The sequence below is a fragment of the Petaurus breviceps genome, unplaced genomic scaffold (genome assembly GCF_028583685.1).
Source record: "Petaurus breviceps papuanus isolate PSGF00001 unplaced genomic scaffold, PetGlider_PUasm1.0 38, whole genome shotgun sequence".
Classification (NCBI taxonomy): Eukaryota; Metazoa; Chordata; class Mammalia; order Diprotodontia; family Petauridae; genus Petaurus; species Petaurus breviceps.
This window is the reverse complement of record NW_027186304.1, coordinates 55796605-55816297: the sequence shown is the minus strand read 5'-3', so window position 1 is coordinate 55816297 and position 19693 is coordinate 55796605. Positions and strand designations below refer to the sequence as shown.

The 19693-nt window shown below is 34.1% G+C and overlaps 1 long non-coding RNA gene across 6 annotated transcripts in view; it reads left to right on the top strand.

The window, feature by feature from the left end:
* Nucleotides 1–19693, top strand: part of LOC138170527 (uncharacterized) — a 106530-nt gene that overhangs the window by 66329 nt on the left and 20508 nt on the right. For 2 of the 6 annotated variants that reach the window (XR_011170654.1, XR_011170652.1), the window contains one exon: nucleotides 19421–19578. The exons of the other annotated variants lie outside the window; for them this stretch is intronic. This is a non-coding gene — a long non-coding RNA (uncharacterized lncRNA). Of the gene's footprint in view, nucleotides 1–19420; nucleotides 19579–19693 lie in introns of those variants that run through there. 6 annotated transcript variants of the gene reach the window in all.

The following is a 19693-nucleotide window of genomic DNA, read 5'->3' as shown; positions in this document are numbered from 1 at the left end:
CAAACTCTACAAGAAGCCATAGTAATTAGACAAAGGTAGAACAAGAGGAAACCAATACAAAAAGTACCAAGAATACCCTCCCCCATTGTCCTGAGAAAACCATTCCTTGTTCCCTTCATTACCAATCCTCCTAATGATTCTTCTCAGAGCAGAGAATGAAGCACAGAAAAGTGATTAGAGAAGGTAGATAATAGGCCCTGCTAGTGTATCCTCTCAAAGTCTTCCTGCGGTATACCATCTTGTACCTTGAGAGCAACAGAAGTCATCCAGTTCTGGTGTTCTAACAGAGAACTGATGTCAATTGCTTATAAAAGGAGGAAATATTGGGCCTTCAGAAAGGAAGAGATTGTTGATAAAATTTTCAATTCCAGAAAAGATATCACACAAAAATCAGCTATTCATGATAAAGACAAACAAACAAAAACAAAAAACATAACTCTTGACACAGAGGAAGGAATGAAAATGTGAAGAGAAGAAATGCAAAGGAGAAAATAAAACATGAAGAAGCATCTCAATGGACAACTCATTTAACAAAGGAAATTGTTTCATGATTCTCTGAGGAAGAGAAAGGTAGTATAGCAAATTGTGAAAACACCCCCTTTAAAGAAAATGATAGGATAACTACATAAAACCACCAAAATGACTCAAAAGGGCAATCAAAGCATAAGTGTACAAAGAAACACACAAATTAAAGCCTTAAAGGTAAAAAATCAACAATCAAGCCAGAGACCACAGAATTTAGAACAAAAGACAGGAATACTCTCCACATCACATCATAAGAATCTCAGGAAAAACAATATTAGATTTGAAAAGTGAAAATGCAAAAGCTGAAGAAAAAAGAGTAGAACTTTAAAAAATAAGACTGGAAGAATAAGTGAAGCTTTAGAAAATGAGGTTTGCTCAACTTGAAATTAGGACACAAAGAAATTATCTAAGGAATATCTTTAGCCTTTTGAGTCGCTAAACTTTGGCACTCTAGTGAAATCTATGAATTTCTTCCCAGAAAAATATTTTTAGATACTTAAAATTAAATGCATTAGATTACCAAGCCAACTAATTATATAAAATTTTATTAATGAAAATATTTTTAAAACAAGTTTAGGAATCATTGCTTAATATTTCCTGGTTTAAGCCATATAGGTATGTAAGGAAAACATCACAAAAAAGGAAACTGTGAAATCATACCTCCAAAAATCACACATAAAAGTGTGTAGAAATAACACAATTGAATGATATGATATAGCTCTTGAGAATCCACACAGTAGCAAAAGAAAAAAATCAAGCTTCAATCACCAAGAAATATTTTTGTCAATTTCAATTTATGTTGCTAAAAGAACAGATTTTTCAAGCAGAGAAAAAAGACAAATCTTTGAATATCAGCCAAAAAAATTAGAGTAGCATATTATTACACTGTGCTTATAAGAAAATAAAAGGAAATATGCAATATGATATTGAAGGGATCAAATGAGATCAATTACCATCCCAAAAGTAACTTATCTTGCAAAGTTAAACCTGCACATTAAACAATGTAACTGTAAATACAATAAAAATGAAGAATTCAACTCATTAATTCAAAAGAACCTAATGTAAATAGTAATATTTAATATACATGTGGTCCCAAATCACAAAGATAATATAATAATGAAAGACTAAGAAATGACATGTCTCTCTTTGTCTAAATCTTGACAAAAAAAAAGGGTAGAATGGAAAAGTTGATGGTGGTTGTATTTTTCTAGTTAGACTTTATTTTAAAAAAGACTTACATATTAATTTAGATATATTGAAAAACTAAAGACAATATCAATCAATGAGCTTAAGAATCTAAGGAATAAAAGGTACAATAGAAAAAATCAAGATGAAAGTATTTGAAAGAAGTGGAATGATATCTTAATGAAAAAATTTACTGCTATATCAATAAATCAGTACTGTAGGCATATGGGTTAAAATGGAAGGAAAGTCTCTTGTATGGCTAAATGATAGATTGGGATAAATTATAACTGGCCAGAACTTAAGAGTAAAGGTAGTAAAAGAGTAAAGATGCTTTCATCTCTCCTCATCCCAGCATTATTGATTGTTAAAGAGCAATGATAAAACATGGTAGGGACAGGAAAATAATGGAGGGAGTAGTGAGACTTTGTAGTAGCCTGCAGAGAGAGAATTATTTGACAGCATTGAAGTGAGTCCACATAGGTGGAAGGGGAGAAATATGCACCTTGCTGAGAGATTTGGATAATTTTGGTCACTAGCTTCTATTAGAGAGGGTCAAGCATTTTAGTAATACCTCCATTAGGAGGTGAGGGAGTCATGACTCTAATATGGCAAGATTTTCAGAAGGCTGAATAGAAAGTCACAAGTTCAAAGGAAGGGTGGAAGACACTAAAAGGGATAAGCAATGAGGGAAAAGGTAAAGAAGAGAACTTGGTGCTCCAGATTTGATCACACAAAAATTCCAACTCTTCTACCTTCATCAAAAATTCATCTTCCTGAGAACAGAGTATTGTCAGGGAGTGTATGAACTTGCTTTAATATATATGTGTGTATACATATATATGTAATGTATATTGCGTGTGTATAAACATGTGTATATATACACATATGTGTAGGTGTGTGTATATATACACACATATACATACATTTATACATATATGTATGTGTATGGCTCTTTTTTCAATATGTTTCCTTTGTAGCACTATTTATTTTATGCATTTTAAACAATATTCTTCCATTTAATTTTCTATAATCATTGTGCTTCAAGTTACCATCAAAATGGCACATAACAAAAAAAAAGGGTATGATCTTTTAGTCTAGAGACTATGTATAAGAAGAAAGGAGTAAGGAAGAGGGTGAACTGAAAATAACACTTCTTGGAAAGAATATGACAAAATAAAATAGCCAATAAGAATGGAGGGGAAGAGGAACAGGTAGGATTAGGTATTATATTATTTTGTTATTCTCTGAGCTGGAAAAGAGAAGAGGGGAGAAAGAAAGGGGAGAAGAGATAGAAGCTCAAGAAGAGGGGAGGCAGGGCTAGAGAAAGAGACAGAGACAGAGAAGAGTAAAGTCTTGGAATTGGGCAGGGTAATGGAAGATAGGGATAGCGTGGGGAGGGGTGACTCTTTAGGCTTACTTCACTGAAAGCAAAACAGAAAGCAAGGACTATAAATATAAGAGATATCTACATATACATTTAACTAACTTGCTAAGCTCTGGAGATACAAAGTAAAGCAATAAGTAGAGCCTCTGGCCCTCGAGGATATAGCACAATGATGCGATGGGGGACGCAGCACAACACCTATGTGCAGATCAAATAGGGACAAGATAGAAGGAAGACAATCTCTGAGGGAATGCACAAAGTCGCTCAGGAAAGCGTCCAGGGACCTGGGCTTGGTTCCCACTCTTCCACCAATTCACTGTGTGCCCTTCTGCAAATCCCTCCCCGACGCTGAACCTCAGTGCCCTCATATGGAAGTATTTGTAGTCAGCAGACCTGTGCTAAAATCCTTCCTCTGTCACCTAATATTCATGTTATCTTGGAGTGTTCAAGGAGGACAAATAACTCTGGTATAAGTACTTGCTGAGACCTTTCAGGGCTGTGCATCCACCTTTGGTGTCCACCTTCACTGAGGTCTCACCTATGACTCCAAGAAGCTGGAGTGACCACACTCTGGTAAACTGTCTCAGCAAATGGCTAAATCAGTTTGAGGGTAACTGAAAATCCACAAACTTTGATTAGTGATTTAGGGAGATGTTTACCCCAAGCATGTGAAAATTTCCACCTGTGGAATTGGTAGATAAGAACAATTATTCCAATGGCAATGGTGAGTGAAGCAGGTACTGTTAAGTGCTTACAGTTTGATCAGACATCAAAGACTCCAAGGTCACCCATTGCATATGGGGCCATTGTCATTTATCTTGAATTTTGGCCTGTCACCATACTTCAGCAATTCTGGAAAGGAGAGTGAGGCTAACAACTTTGTGCAGCTCTGCTTCATTGAAATCCAACTCATGCCAAGATATCACCCCATGGTGCCATTGGTTCTCTTTGAAAAAAGACAATGACATATACACTTACATATATACATATATGCATGCATACACAGACACAGACATACTTACATATACATACATGCAGAAACATGTACACAAATATACAAATATGTTATGTGTGTATATTTTACAGATGTTGTTTTAAAAGAAAAGACAAAGTGTAATGGAACATTATAAATACATAAAATCCCCTAATAAAATGAAGTACAATAGAGCAATAAATTTTTGAAAAAACCAATTTGCTGTACACAAAAATCATATGGAAAAACCGCAAAAACAATCAATAATTAATAAACCAATAATCAACAATAATAATTAACATTTATCATTAAAATATTATTAATTGATATGTTTAATAATTATTTAATAATACTTATTATTAATATATAGTACTGATTCATATATTATATAATTAATATATTATTATGAATAATTAATAAATCAATAATATTGAAAAACCAATAAAAACCATAAATCATATTAAAAAACCCTAAACCACATGTAGAGCAAAAATGAGGGCATAGAACAAAATCTATTTTATTTTGGGAGGCTATAAGAAACAGAAATTGCAGTTATAATCTTAGATACTAAAACAAAAACAATACCTGAAAATATAAAATGAAAGAAAGTGGAAATTATATTATGCTTGTAGACATATAGACAATAAAAAACTACCAAATGACAATAACAAAAAGTAATAGAAATATATGGCATTATGGAGGAAGGAAATTTTAAAAATTATTATGATGGTAGCATAATAATCACAGGACACACAATAACTATAAAAGCTTCCAATTTTCCTCACTCAGAGCTGGAAAAATGCAACAGAATCATGAATAAAGAAAATGGAAAGTTAAATGAATATTTTTTTAAATAGAATTTATTGACCTATAGATATTTGTAAATATTAAAGAATATATGTATATTATATATATATAATCATATATCAATATTTTATAGTACCTTTAAATTATTTTATCATACCTTGAAGCAGCTAGGAGATACAGTGGATAGAATGTTAGACCTGGAAAGACTCATCTTCCTGCGTTCAAATCTGGTCTCAGACAATTACTAGCTGTGTGATCCTGAATAAGTCACTTACCCCTATTTGGCTCAGTTTCCCCATCTGTAAAATGGGTTGGAGAAGGAAGTGGCAAACCACTCAGTATCTTTGCCAATAAAACACTAAATGGAGTCATGATAAGTTGGACACAACTGAAAATTTCTGATGAGAGAAATCATTATAATCAGAATCCCCATGTCAAAACCACCCCTCTCTTTTTTTTTTACTCCTATATTTTTTATTAAAAAACATTCTGTTCTCTAGAGCTAAGGCCCAGAAATAAAGCTATGCCCTGAGTGTGGCATAACAACAATCCTTTGCACTCAACCTCTGTGTACTGCTGCAACTAAATCACAGAACTGATGGGCCCTGAGCTCAGGCAAGCACCAACAGGCCCAGACATGAAGCCCTGCTGTGAATTGACATTTTGTCACTAGACAGCCTTTTCTCACTGTGTCTATTATGCAGCACCATCCTTTGCTAAACTACATTGTTTGATTCTTCATCTAGCTACAAAAACATATATCAAGGTTTAGCCCCATTGCCTTGGGTCTCCTACTAGAGGAAGCCTCAACACATGTGTCTAATTTCCCTCCCCCAATGGAATTTGCTTATAACCTGGTATGAGCTCTTCGGCATTTTTGGAGTTAACAGTAGTTGCAAAACCTCTGTGACTCTTTGATGATTTGTTATCAGAGTTGACATTATTAATGACAAATGATTAGTGGAGATCCAGAGTTCTCCTTTTCCAAAGTCCTCATTTCTCTATCAGCCTTTGAAGGACAGGCCTGATAAGAGCAGACAGGATTAATATTGTCATCAATTTAGGTTTTCCTACCCCACCCAAATTTATAAGGAATGTATTCTAAGATGAAATTCCCAGCTCATTGCTTTTTGCTCAGATTAGGGTGAGGGATATAAATCCTTTGCCTAGATTTCCTCAAGGCTGGGAGTGATTTGGAAGTAAATGACACGATCAAAATTACATCCCTCAGTCTCTCATTAGAATAGGTCTACCTCTCATTATAATATTCATTTTCCCTTATAAATTGTTAACCAGAAATGATTGCCACTCTCAGAAACACCCACTCTTCCAAGGGCATATGAATTGTGATCCGATCACCATGATTCATCTTTGGCATTTGAGAACATCACCTACCCATTTTGTTGGTAATATGCTAGCCTTAATAATAAAATTATTAATAACCCAGAAATTGTCTCAAAAATTATTTTAAAATCACACTGAATGATAGCAAAATATAAAATAACCATTGACAAATAAAAAACAATGAAATAATAAAATTCTCTCTATATATGATGAATATGTATATAGACTTATACATAACAAATAATATATATACATACATATAATATACCACAAGATAGTATAAATATTGAGCCAATAAAATATAAGAAAAATATAGAGGCATAAATTAAAGCTAATGTAATTATTTCTTAAATAATTATTGGGTGGTTCAAGGAACAACATATTAAAAATAATAGTTAATCATTTTTTTAAATTGACAAAGATAAGACAAAGCTTATGGCATGCAACTAAAGTCATCATTGAATAAAAATAAATATCTTTTAAATTTTAAAAGAAAAATGGGGATTGATGAATTGAGAATGAAATTCAAAAGACAGGGAAATAAACAAATTAGCAACTCCAAAACAAATACCCCAAAGAAAATTTGAATATTAGAGAAGAAATAGAGAAAATTTAGCACAAAAAGTATTAATCTGGTACAAGTAAGGGCTGCCTTTTATCACAATCCCTTAGCCAATCAGAGAGAAAAAGTCAAATTACCAAAACCAAAAATAAATGAATTGATGAGGTAAAATAGAAATAATTTTAAGAAACTACTTCATAGGTTTATGTATGAACAAAAGTGAAAATTATAAAAATAGACATAAAATATCTAAATTAACAAAAAATAAATTAGAGCTTTTATACAACCCTATATCAGAAAAAAGATACTGGACAAACCATAAAAGAAGTTTTAAAGGAGATTTTTTTAATGGATCATTACAACAGAATCTTCTCAAGAATTTGGACTAATTAATACCTTTGCTAAAAAATTATTCTTAAAAATAGAAAGGGTACACTACCCATGTCCCTTTAGGAGACAAATATGGTTATATTATATAAAAAAGGGAATAAAAAAGTATAGAAAGAGACCTAGAGACAGATATTTTAACAAATACTGTTACCAAATTTTTAATGAATTCTTCCCAAGGGAACTACAATAGACACAGAAAATAATCTGCAATTATCAAATAGTATTCATGTAATTGAACATTAAAAGAACAGATTACCATAATTACTCATATAAACAATAGCCTGCCCCCCAATCACGTAAATATGAATCATTTTATGTAAGAAGACTAGAACAAAAAAGAAAGTGAAAAGTAGTATGTTTCAGTCTGTATTCAGATAACATCAGTTCTTGTTTTCTGGAAGCAGATGGTATTTTTCATAGTGAGTTCTTTGGGGATTTTCTTAGATTATTGTATTGCTGAGAAAAGCTGTCATTCACAATTCTTCATTGTACAATGCTGTTGTTACTGTGTACAATGTTCTGGTTCTTTTCACTTCACTCTATATCAGTTCATGTAATTCTTCCAGGTTTTTATGAAATCATGCTGCTTGTCATTTCTTACAATCATATACAACTTATTTAGCCATTCCTCAATAGAAGGGCATTCTATTTCCAATTCTTACCCACCACAAAAAAAAAGAGAGCTGCTATAAATACTTTTGCACAAGTAGGTTCTTTTTCCTTTTTTAATTTCTTTGGGATACAGATCTAGCAGTGGTGTTACTGGGTCAAAGGTTTTTATAGTTCTTTGGGCATAAAAAACAGCCCAAAATATAATTATTAAGTCCCTCTACAAGTCTTTTCTCTGACCTAAATATCCCCAATTCCTTCAAGTTTTATCACATACTTTTCAGACCTTTCACAATCTTAATCATTCTCCACTAGATATTCTCCAAATGCTGGGATGGATCTTCATCCAGGTTGTGCCTAAGAACAATGGGTGTCTCCCAAAGCTCTGTTGTGGGACCTTTCCCATTCTTTTTCTATGCTATTTCATTTGGTGATCTAAGTAGCCTTCATGAATATTGAATCTTTTGTGATGTTCCTCAGACCTATTTAGCCAGCACCAATTTCTCCAATGATTTCTAGTTTCACATCTACAACTGACAATTAGATATCTCAAACCACATGTTCTATAGCTCTCTTTAACTCAATAAGTTGACAATAAAAACCTATCCCTGCATTATTGTCAAGGGCACTACCATTCTACCAATTTCCCAGCCTTGCAACTGAGATGTCTCATTCTTTAGTCTTCTTTCTCCATTAACGATATGTTCCCAATGGGGCAGCTAGGTGGCGCAGTGAGTAAAGCACTGGCCCAGAGTTAGGAGGACCTAAGTTCGGTTCCGGCCTCAGACACTTAACACCCACACAAAAAAACTAGCCATGTAACTTTAGGCAAGTTACTTACCCCCAATTGCCCTCCAAAAGCCAAAAAAAAAAAAAAACAGTTCCCAAACCTTATCATTTATATCTTCATAATATATGACATATATCATGGCTTCTTTCCTGGTTTTGCCATTTCTCTGGTGCATGATCTCAAAATCTCATGCTTGGATAGCCTTCTGGTTGATGTCTATTTCAAGTCTCTCATCACTCCAATCTATTTTCCACTCAGCAATCAAAGTATTTTTCTGAAAGCTTTCACATCATATCTCTGTTGAATGAGTTTCCATGACTCCTTATTACATCCAAGATCAAATATTAAAACTTTAATTTGCATTTTAAAGTTTTTTTATCACCTGGCCTCTTCCTACCTCATCAATCTTCTTACATTTAACTTTCCTCCACATACCATACAATCCAGTGACAATAGGCTCCTTACTGTTGCTTGAAAAAGAAACCATCTCTGGATACTGTGCATTTTACCAACTGTTTCATCTGTCTGAAATGTTCTCTCTCCTTTTAGCTACCTCCTAATTTACCTGGTTTCCTTCATGTCTTGGCTAAAATCTTATGTTTCTGAAGAATCTTTTCCTATACTCCTTTATGCTAGTGCCTTTCCTCTGAGATTTCCTTAAAAGTTAACCTGTGTATAACTTTTTCATACAAAGTTGTATATACACCATGATTGGAATGGTGTCTTCCCAATTGTATTATAAACTCCTTAAGAGTAGGGATTGGGATTTGGGTTTTTCTTTTCTTCTTTCTTTGTACCTTCAGTGCTTAGCACAGTGTTTGGCAAATAGTAAGTAGTTAATAAATGCTTGTTGAGTTCTTCTGAATACTTTGTGACTGTCTAGTCTTAGTTACATGTCTCTACCTCCCTGTTTCATTCTTTCATCTGTATCATAAAGCACTTGAGTCACTGAAAAATGTAACGTTTGGGTTAGAGCTGGGAATTCTTTGGCCCTTGGACAGCAATCAATCAATACTTAAAGAAATTAACTCTGACAACTCATTAGAAGTACTAATATTGAAGTTGAAGTTTAAAATAGTTTGACCACATAATGAAAATACAAGACTCATTGAAAAAAAAATCTGATGCTGGGAAAAATTGAAGGCAAAAGGAGAAGGGGACAGTGAAAGTGAACTGGATGGTGTCATAGAAGCAACGAATATGAGCTTGGACAGACTTTGAGAGATAGTGGAGGACAAAAAGGCCTCACGTGCTATGGTCCATGGCTGAATACTGAACAACAAAAACAATTCACTATTGCCACAATTGTGAACTAGTTCAAACATTCTGGAGGAGAATTTAGAACTCCATCGAAAGGGCTATAAAACTATGCATACCTCTTGACTCAGAAATTCCTCTAGTAGGTCTGTATCCCAAAGAGATAAAAGAAAAAGGGAAAAGATCCATATAGACAAAAATATGCATAACAGTTCTTTTTGTGGTGGCAAAGAATTGAAAATTAAGAGGAAATCAATCCAGGAATGGCTGAACGAGTCATTGTATTTGATTACAAAGGAATACTACTGTGCTATGAGAAATGATAAAGGGGATAGCCTCAGAAAATTCTGGGAAGACTTGTATGAGCTGATGCAAAATGAAGTGAGTAGAAGAAGGAGAACGCTATATACAATAATGGAAATATTGTAATGATAATCAACTGTGAAAACCTGAGCTACTCTGATCAATATAATCATCCACAATTCCAAAGGACTTATGATGAAAAATGCTATCCACTTAAACAGAAACAACTGATGCACTCTAAATGCTCGTTGAAGCATTTTTTCACCTTCTTTTTCTTTTTTTTTTGTTTGCAACATGACTAATGTGAAAATTTTTTACATGACTTCATATGTATAATGGTTGTCCTATTTCTTGTTTTCTCAGTGGGTGAAGAAGGGGGTGGAGGGAAGAAGAGAACTTAGAACTGAAAATAATCTTTTTAAAAAGGAAAGTATATATAGAAATGCCCAAGTATACTGAAAATTTTAAAATATTTGAATTCTACATAGAAGATTGTTCTCTATTTAAATATTTCACTAACAATATAAAGCCAAGAATAATTAAAAAAAAGAAAAGGAATATTGAATATCATATAATCAAAGACACATTCCAGAAGAACTCCGCAAGAGATCTATGTTAAAATTCAAAGTTGTGCCCTTTGCTACCTGTGAAACTTGTACATATATCTTATTTTATTGTTGTTTTTGCTTTTTGGAAGGGGGAAGACAGGGCAATTGAGGCTAAGTGACTTGTCCAAGGTCATACAGCTAGTAAGTGTTGTCTGAGACCCAATTTGAACTCAGGTCCTCCTAACTCCAAGGCTGGTGCTCTATTCACTGAGTGACCTAGCAGCCCCCATATATCTTATTTTTGAGTCTTAGTTTCCACACTTGTAAAATGAGAAGTTTATCCACCTAAAGTCTCTTATATCTCTAAACCTAGGATCATTAACATGTAAGCTACGTGAAGAGAGAAATTGAAGATGTTTTGTTTTGTTTTTTAAGTGGGGGGAGTCTTTTTTTTAATTTTTCTTTGTGCTCCTAGTATTCATCATAATGCCTGAATATATAGTACATATTTGTTCAGTGTTTCTTAATCAATTGCTTCACTGAGTGATCCTAAGTCATATATTGGTGCCTCAGCATGGAGAGAGGTTATTCTGCATTCTTAAAAGATATCCTAGTATAGCCCAAGCTCTATCATGTCCCTAAAAGTTAGAAAGGTTTGAAATATGGACCAAATAGAAGACTGTATATTGTATGTTTTTCAAGGACCAGACTACTTACACTAAGAGAAATTCATCATCATAGAGATGATGACCAATAGGGTGATGGGTAGTGACAAAGCAAATCTCAAATACTGTCTATTCATTTGCAGAGTGCTTGCTTTCTTCAATAATGGAGGAAATACCCACACTGATAAAATAATGGAACTTGAATGTATTAAAGTGTTCTCACATTTTCTAATGTTTAAGAAAAACTCAGAGGCAAATTGGAATAAAAGAATTATATATTTAACCTACATAAAATATAATCTTTAATGGTTTCAGAAAAGATAAAGAAATAATTTTTCCTCCTTTTAGTCTTGTTTTTGTTAATTCTGAAGAGTTCTTTTAAATGTAATTTTTTATGGAAAAACCTCATCCAAATGAGAGGCATTTATTTGACAGAAAAGACAAAAAGCTACAGAAGTCTTAAATAAAAAGGCTTATTAAAGATTAAAAGTTCCCCAGGAGACATCATATATACTTAAATCATCCAAAAGAGACTTCATATGTGCTTAAATCAGCCAAAAGTTAAACAGTATAATTCCAAATGAGATGTACAATGACATAATTACTATTTAAGGTGATTTGCAACATCTTACAATGTGTTAGAACTTCAACATGAACCATTTTAATGCTTTCTGAACACCTGATAAAACACACTCAACTTACACTTCTGTAACAGACTGTAGATAAACAAACCATTTCCGATGAATGTTTAAAATGCCACATTTCTGAGAACTACTGCACACATTTCTCATTTAAAAATCCCTCCCCCCATTCCACTTTATAAATAATAAAATTTTAACATCAAAAATGTCTGAAGAGGTTACCCCATCCAGCAATTACCTTGAATGGGAATCTCCTAACAAGCATTTATACAGCTTCAGTTGACAATCTTTAGTAGGCAGCTCAGTGGTACAGTAACTAGAGGTGAAAAGGCATGAGTTCGAATATTCACTTGCACATTTACTGTCTGTGTGACTCTGACAAACCATTTCACCTCTCTCTTTCCTGATTTTCTTCTCTGTAAAATAAAGATACTGCACAAGGCTGTGAAGGAAAAAATGGCACATGTAAAGTGCTTTGAAAACTTCAAAGCATTATACAAATGCTAGTAGTACCTGCTATTGTCACCATCATACTCACTGTCATCATCATATCAGTAGTAAAGAGAGTTCATATAGCAGCTTATTTTACATTTTGGGACAGGCATAAATATTCAGAAGTTGGTTTTTTTTTGCTTTTATTTTTCCTATAAAATACATCCACTATTCATACTTCAAACCTCTATGCTCTGTATCCCAAAGAGATCAAAGTGAAGGAAGGAGCCCATCTGTACAAAAAAATTGTAGCAGCATTTTTTGTGACAGCAAAAATTGGAAACTGAAGGGATGCCCATCATTGGAGAGCTGCTGAACAAGTTGTAGTAAATGATTATGATGGAATACTATTGTGCTATAAAAAAATGACAAACAGGATGATTTAAAAATAAACCTGGGAAGCTTCATACAAACTGATGTAATGTGAAATGAACAGAACCAGGAGAAAACTGTACACACTAGCAACAATATTGTAATGATTGCCTGTGAAAGATTTAGCTACTCTGATGAAGACAATGATCCAAGACAATTCCAGAGGACCCAAAATGTAATCCACTTCCACAGAGAGAACTGATGAATTCAGTGCAGACAAGCAAATTTTTTTGCTTTCTTTATTCTTCCTGTTTTATGGGTGGAGGTTGTTATGCAACATGATTAATATGGAAATGTTTTGCATGACTTCACATATATAAACAATATCATAGGGGGGCAGCTAGGTGGCACAGTGAATAGAGCACCACCCCTGGAGTCAGGAGGACCTGAGTTCAAATCCAGCCTCAGACACTTGACACATTTACTAGCCATGTGACCTTGGGCAAGTCACTTAACCCCAATTGCCTGGCCCTAAAACACACACACACACACACACACACACACACAATATCATATTGTTCACCTTCTTAGTGGGTGGGGGAGGGGAGAGAGGGAAGGAGAGAAATTGGAACTCAAATATTTCAAAAGATGAATATTCATGTTTTTACATGTAATTTTCAAATATTTTATAAAATAAAAATACAAAAAACACTATAAATATGTGTGTATTATTTATATATGTATGTATATATATATATATATATATTACATATTCAAAGTTGAATTGGGCCTATCAATTAAAGACTGGTAGAATATGAGGATGGTTAAAGAATGAGGGGGATAGTACCATTTAGTAAATTCGCAGACTACCTAAATGTTGGAATATACCATGCTTTCTGAAAGTTTCCACTCTTCTAGTATAGGTAGAGGTAGAATATTCAGAGCTAATCCCCTACAGCCAGAGGAAACCAGGTTGTGACAGATTGGTCCCTACTTGTGTGCAAATTTGTCTGCTTTTAGGATTTTCTACCACCCACCCAAGATATTCCATCAATAATTACTGACTTTAGTACACTCAAAGAGTACAAAAGAACTGCCACTGCCACAGGATGGTCTGGGTAGATGAGCAGTTTGAGTTATCATAAGAGAATTACACAGTAAGCAATAAGACAATCTAGTCATCTTGATTGTTGGAAATATATCACCAGATATGTCATCCAAGAGTACAGTTCATGCACTCTGTCTGCTTCTCAAACAAGAGATGACATCAGAATATAATAAAAATGGCAAAACCAACCAAATTAATTTATAGGTATAATGGAATATGAATCAAAATGTCAGAGGCTTCCTAAAATAATTAAATAAAATGATAAAATTTATATGGATGAGCAAATAGACAAAAATATCAAGTGGGACTATAAAGAAAAGGTGCAAAGAATATCTTTTTTTTTATTTAAATCAGTTACTGGAATATATAATCTAGAAAAAGAACCAGTCATAAAATAGACTGGTGTTAATAATCTATTGATAACAAAACGTTCTGGAAGTGGTCAATAAACATTTTCAAGAAAATTGGGTAAGTGGCATCACTAAAAATGTGATTATATGGACAATTCATTCCATATGCTAAAATAAATCCTAAATATGCCAAAGGGAAGGAAAACAAACTTTGCAATATGACCTCTGACCCCTACTTTAAAAGAATAAGATGAGGCTGTTCTGACATTTGTCAGGCAATTTAAGTAACAACTCCCTGTGGAGATTAATGTTTACAACACATGGCATGTAGTCAAGATTTTAAAATTTTACCCCTAAAACCAGCCAAGTAGATTTCATCTATAATAACCCCATAAATAAAGTGTCAGTCTGGGTCCAGGTAATGCCATAACACTTGGTATCAGAGATAGTATCCTTCATCTTCTGTTAGCCAACTTTATGTAAATCAGAAAATATTCTAAAATATTGTTATTGTTCTCTTCAGCCAATTACTATGTTCAGAAATTCCCAAAGCAGAGGGCTTTAAAACAAAGGGCAATTTCTTGCTCCCCTAACAATTACCATTCCAGAACTTCTAACAGATATGAGATAGAAGTTTTCCTATATGCAAATAGAAGTCTGGGAAATCATCTTGGTTATTACCATACCACCACTTAAAGTGGACATGGATTTTTAGGACTGAGCATCCCATTCCAGTATTCAGGTGTCTTAAGGTCTTGGTTGGCCATACAAAGTATTCTCCAATAAATACTGCAGGTCTTATTGTGGAAGGGGGATGCCATCTTGGAAAGACTTTTGACAACAAATGTAGGAACTCATACAGAGACATAAAGAGTGGTGAATGCCTCTTAATTTACTTGCATAATTTTATTTTGAAGAGAACACTGCAAAATTACTTCAGAAGGGAAGGCAAGGCTTCTGGACTTGAGATTCTAAAATAATATTGTATGTCTGTAAAAAAAAAAATTGTAGCTCAAGAAATAGTATGGGTTGGAGATAAAAATTATCTGTGTAAAAGTGATGAATAAAGGTTGGGAAGTGAGTAATATTGCCTGCATTAAACAATTCCAAGAAAGAAAAGAAGAGAGTATAGCATTACAATTGAACCTCCTACTTTGTTCACAAAGCTAGTCATGACAGCGAAGGATAATATTTGACAGCATTTGCTTATTTACAGGTGGCATTATTTTGATGTGATTACTGAGCACCGTGAATTCAATTCAATAATTAAACGCTTGGAGGGGGACAAGGAGGAGGAGGGAGAAAAGGAGGGAGGAGGAGGAAGAGAAGGAGAAAAAGAAGAAGGAGGGGAGGAAGGGGAGGAGAGGGAGGAGGAGAAAGGGAAGAAGAAGACAGAGGGGGAGAAGGAGGAGGAGGAAGGGAAGGAGGGAAGGAAGGAAGGAAAATGCTATAAGCTCATGATCTGAGTTAGCATATAAGGAGTTTTATTGTCTTTCCCATAGTTTATTTTAGAACTGCAATGCAAGATACAGACCACATGATTCTGGTTCCAGGCTTAGCTACCTCAACCAATGATTATGTGGATGATTTCAGAAAAGCATGGGAAGATCTACATGAACTAATGCCAAATGAAGTGAGCCAAATCAGGAGATCATCACACATGATAACAGCAATACTGTAATGATAATCAATTATGAAAAACTTAGCTCCTCTGATCAATACAATGATCCAAGAGGATTGCAAAGGACTCATCATGAAAAAAATACTATCCATCTCCAGAGATAGAACTGTTGAAATCTGAGTACAAATTAAAGTATAATTTTTCACTTTTTTTCTTGCTTTTTATGATCTGGCTAATACAAAGCTATGGTTTGCATGATTTCACATGGGTAATTGATAGTTTTTCTTGCCTTCTCAATGAGTGGAGGAGTGGCAGGAAGGGGGAAATAAAATTTAGAACTCTTTATATAAATACATAATAAAGGGGTTTTTAAAAAAAAGAAGGAAATATTAAAGGACTTTAAATAAATAATGCCAACATGGTATCTAGTAGCTTAGCATTTTTATCAGACTAGCTAAACAGTCCTCTAACAAAAAGGCACTTAAGAAAATAGGACACATGACAAGAAAGTTATAATAGGAACAAAACTTTGGAATGGCAGAAACATGCCTCAGAAGGTCAGTTCAAATAAGTTCCTGGATACTGAGAGATCCTGTGCATACAGGGGCAACTTTTAAGTGTGAGGTATTCTAGGATGAAAATTTGTCAAAGGAATCATAGGATCATAGAATGTAGGGTTAAGGTATTCTTAGAAATGTAGCCCACCATCCTTGTTTTACAGATGAAAATACGAAGGCATGAACCGTTTAAGTGACCTTTGCAAAGACAATATAACTTTTAAGTAGCACCATCTGGGCTCAAACCAACATGTATTACTTCCTAATTCAGGCCTCTTTCAACTACTACGGGATGATGCTGAAACCAAAGTTTAATTTTACCTAAAGTCCATCCTACACAAAGACCTTAATATAGATTGAATCAAATGCATGTGAAAAATAAAATTACAATTTAAACACTCATACGCACAGAATCGTAGCTAGGGGGAAAAAAAGGAAGAAAGAAAAGAATTGCATCATCTTTCAATAGAATGTTTGTTTTTTAGAACCTCTTGATTTTTTTTATAATTAATTCATTTATTTTTAGTTTTTAACATTCATTTCCATAAGATTTTCCGTTTTGAATTTTCTCCCTCACCCTTTCCTCCCCCCTCCCCAAGATGGCATGCAATCTGATATAACCTCTATTCATACATTCATATTAAATATATTTTCACATTAGTCATGATGCAAAGAAGAATTAGAAGTAATAGAGGGGAACCAAGAGAAAAAAGAAACAAAACAACTAAAGAAAAGGAGAGCAAATAGTATGTTTCCATCTGCAATGTTTCCAAACTTCTTTCTCTGGATGTAGATAGCATTTTCCACTGTTAGTCTTTTGGAGATGTCTTAGATCCTTGCATTGCTGAGAAGGGCTAAGTCTGTCAAGGTCAATCATTACACAATGTGACTGTTATTGTGCACAATGTTCTCCTAGTTCTTCTCATTTTACTCTGAGTCAGTTCATATAAGTCTTTCCAGGTTTTTTTCTGGTCTGCCTGCTCATCATTTCTTATAACACAATAGTAATCCATTACAGCCATGTACCACAACTTGTTCAGCCAGTCCCCAATGGATGGACATATCCTCAATTTCCAATTCTTTGCTACCACAAAAAGAAATGCTATAAATATTTTTGTTCATGTGGGTCCTTTTCCTATTTTTATGATCTCTTTGGGATACATACCTAGAAGTGTATTGATAGATTAAAGGGTATGCACAATTTTATAGCCCTTTGAACATAGTTCTAAATCTATCCAGAACAGTTGCATCAATTCACAACTCCACCAGCAATGAATTAGTGTTCCAATTTTCCCACATCTTCTCCAACATTTACCATTTTTCTGTTTTGTCATGTTAGCAAATCTGATAACCAATATGATGTGGTGTCTCAAAGGCATTTTGATTTGCATTTCTCTAATCAATAATGATTTAGAGCATTTTTTTCATATGACTATAAATAGCTTTAATTTATCCCTCTGAGAACTGCCTGTTCATATCCTTTGATTATTTGTCAATTGGGTAATGACTTGTATTATAATTTTGACTCAGTTCTCTATATATTTTAGAGATGAGGTCTTTATCAGTGACACTGAATGGAAAAATTGTTTGCTAGTTTTCTGTTTCCCTTCTAATCTTGGTTGCAGTGACTTTGTGCAAAAACTTTTCAATTTAATCTAATCAAAATCATCCATTTTGTACTTCATAATAGAACCTCTTAACTTCTGATTATTGTTCTTCCAAAGAATTTCCGCTCAGACCAATTCCTTCTTCCAGCAATCATTTTCTGTGCCTTTATTTTTTTCCTCTTTCCCTGAAATACCAATCACTCTAATGCAACATCCTGAAGGTGCCATTCTATATATACCCCATCCAAATGACTTCTGTGTCTATTTAAGATCTGCAAATATTGAGCAACACATACTCTGCAGTCACAACGCAGTTTTCTTTGATCTTCCCCATTTCCTTCACTGATTCCATCTCTAGACTATCACAGATTGTCCACTAATTAAGGTTATTCTGACTCTTAAGTTTTCAAGGTTATCAATCAAATATCTTCAAATTTTCTCAGTGTCTGTGAGATTATATCACCCTACGATTTTAGAATGTAAGCATATACATTAAATAGCACACGTAAGTGGGGGGTAATTAAATGTGTCAAAGCAATATAGTTAAGTCATAAATGTCAGAAAATGGAGTTTAATTGTAATGCCAATGTGATACTCATAGCAGCTTCCATGAATATACCTACGCATTCCCAGAGTTGGTTCACAAAATATAATAAACTCTCTTCATCCAACACCAAACCAAAATGTTTATTCAAAACATCACTATTGGAAGACCCAAAGGCAAAATTTAGCAAGGCAACAAAAATATTTGTACACATCACCAATCCAAGGAATGCCTACATCTTAAGCATTCTTTGCATCAAGACTCCCAGCAAGCAAGCTCAGGGGAATCTCCATGGCCCAGAATATAATTGGCTCTGCTTCAGGGTTCATGTGAGGCCTATTAATGGACAAGGAAGATCTTATATCCCATTAACCTTACAATAATGCACAAACTCAGAGTTTGTGATGAATTAAATTATTATTTAGAAAAATCTGCATTAGTGTATACAAAATCTCTAGCTATTGACTGAGAAGAGAACTCAAGAATTTCATAGCACCATAGGACTAGAGGGGCCACAGAGTACATCTAGTAAAACCCTCTCATTTTACACATATAAAAAATAAGGTACAGGGAATGTGTTATGCGAATTGCATTTGAAAATAGCATGAGTAATTTTCAGGGTCAGGATCTGAGCCCAAGTCTTTTGGTTTCAATCAGCACTCTTTCCATTGCACTAGTCTGTCTCCTTTTCTATGACAATAGATAATCATTTATTGAATAAGAAGTGCATGCTTCCAATCTCCATTGTCCAGGACAGAGTGCAGAGTGTCTGGGTCTGATACCTCACTAACTTTTGTTGATCATCTCAACACAACCTAACTCCTAGGTACTTGTTCTTGTTGCCAGGAAAAATGTGACATCTGAAACAATTCAGAGAAGAATATAACCACCACAGAAGGATGAACCCAAGATCTGACCTGGCTTGTCAGTCATATGGACCTTGAGAAAGTTGTATCATAACACAGAATAAAAATAAAAGTGAAATACTATTCAGCAGTCCCACAGATATATCATGTTTTGATGTTTTAAGCATTAACTTCCAGAAAGAGTGATATAGGTGATGAGTTATCTGGTTTTAAATATTTTATCAAGGCAAAATTATGAGTTTTGAGTTTTAGA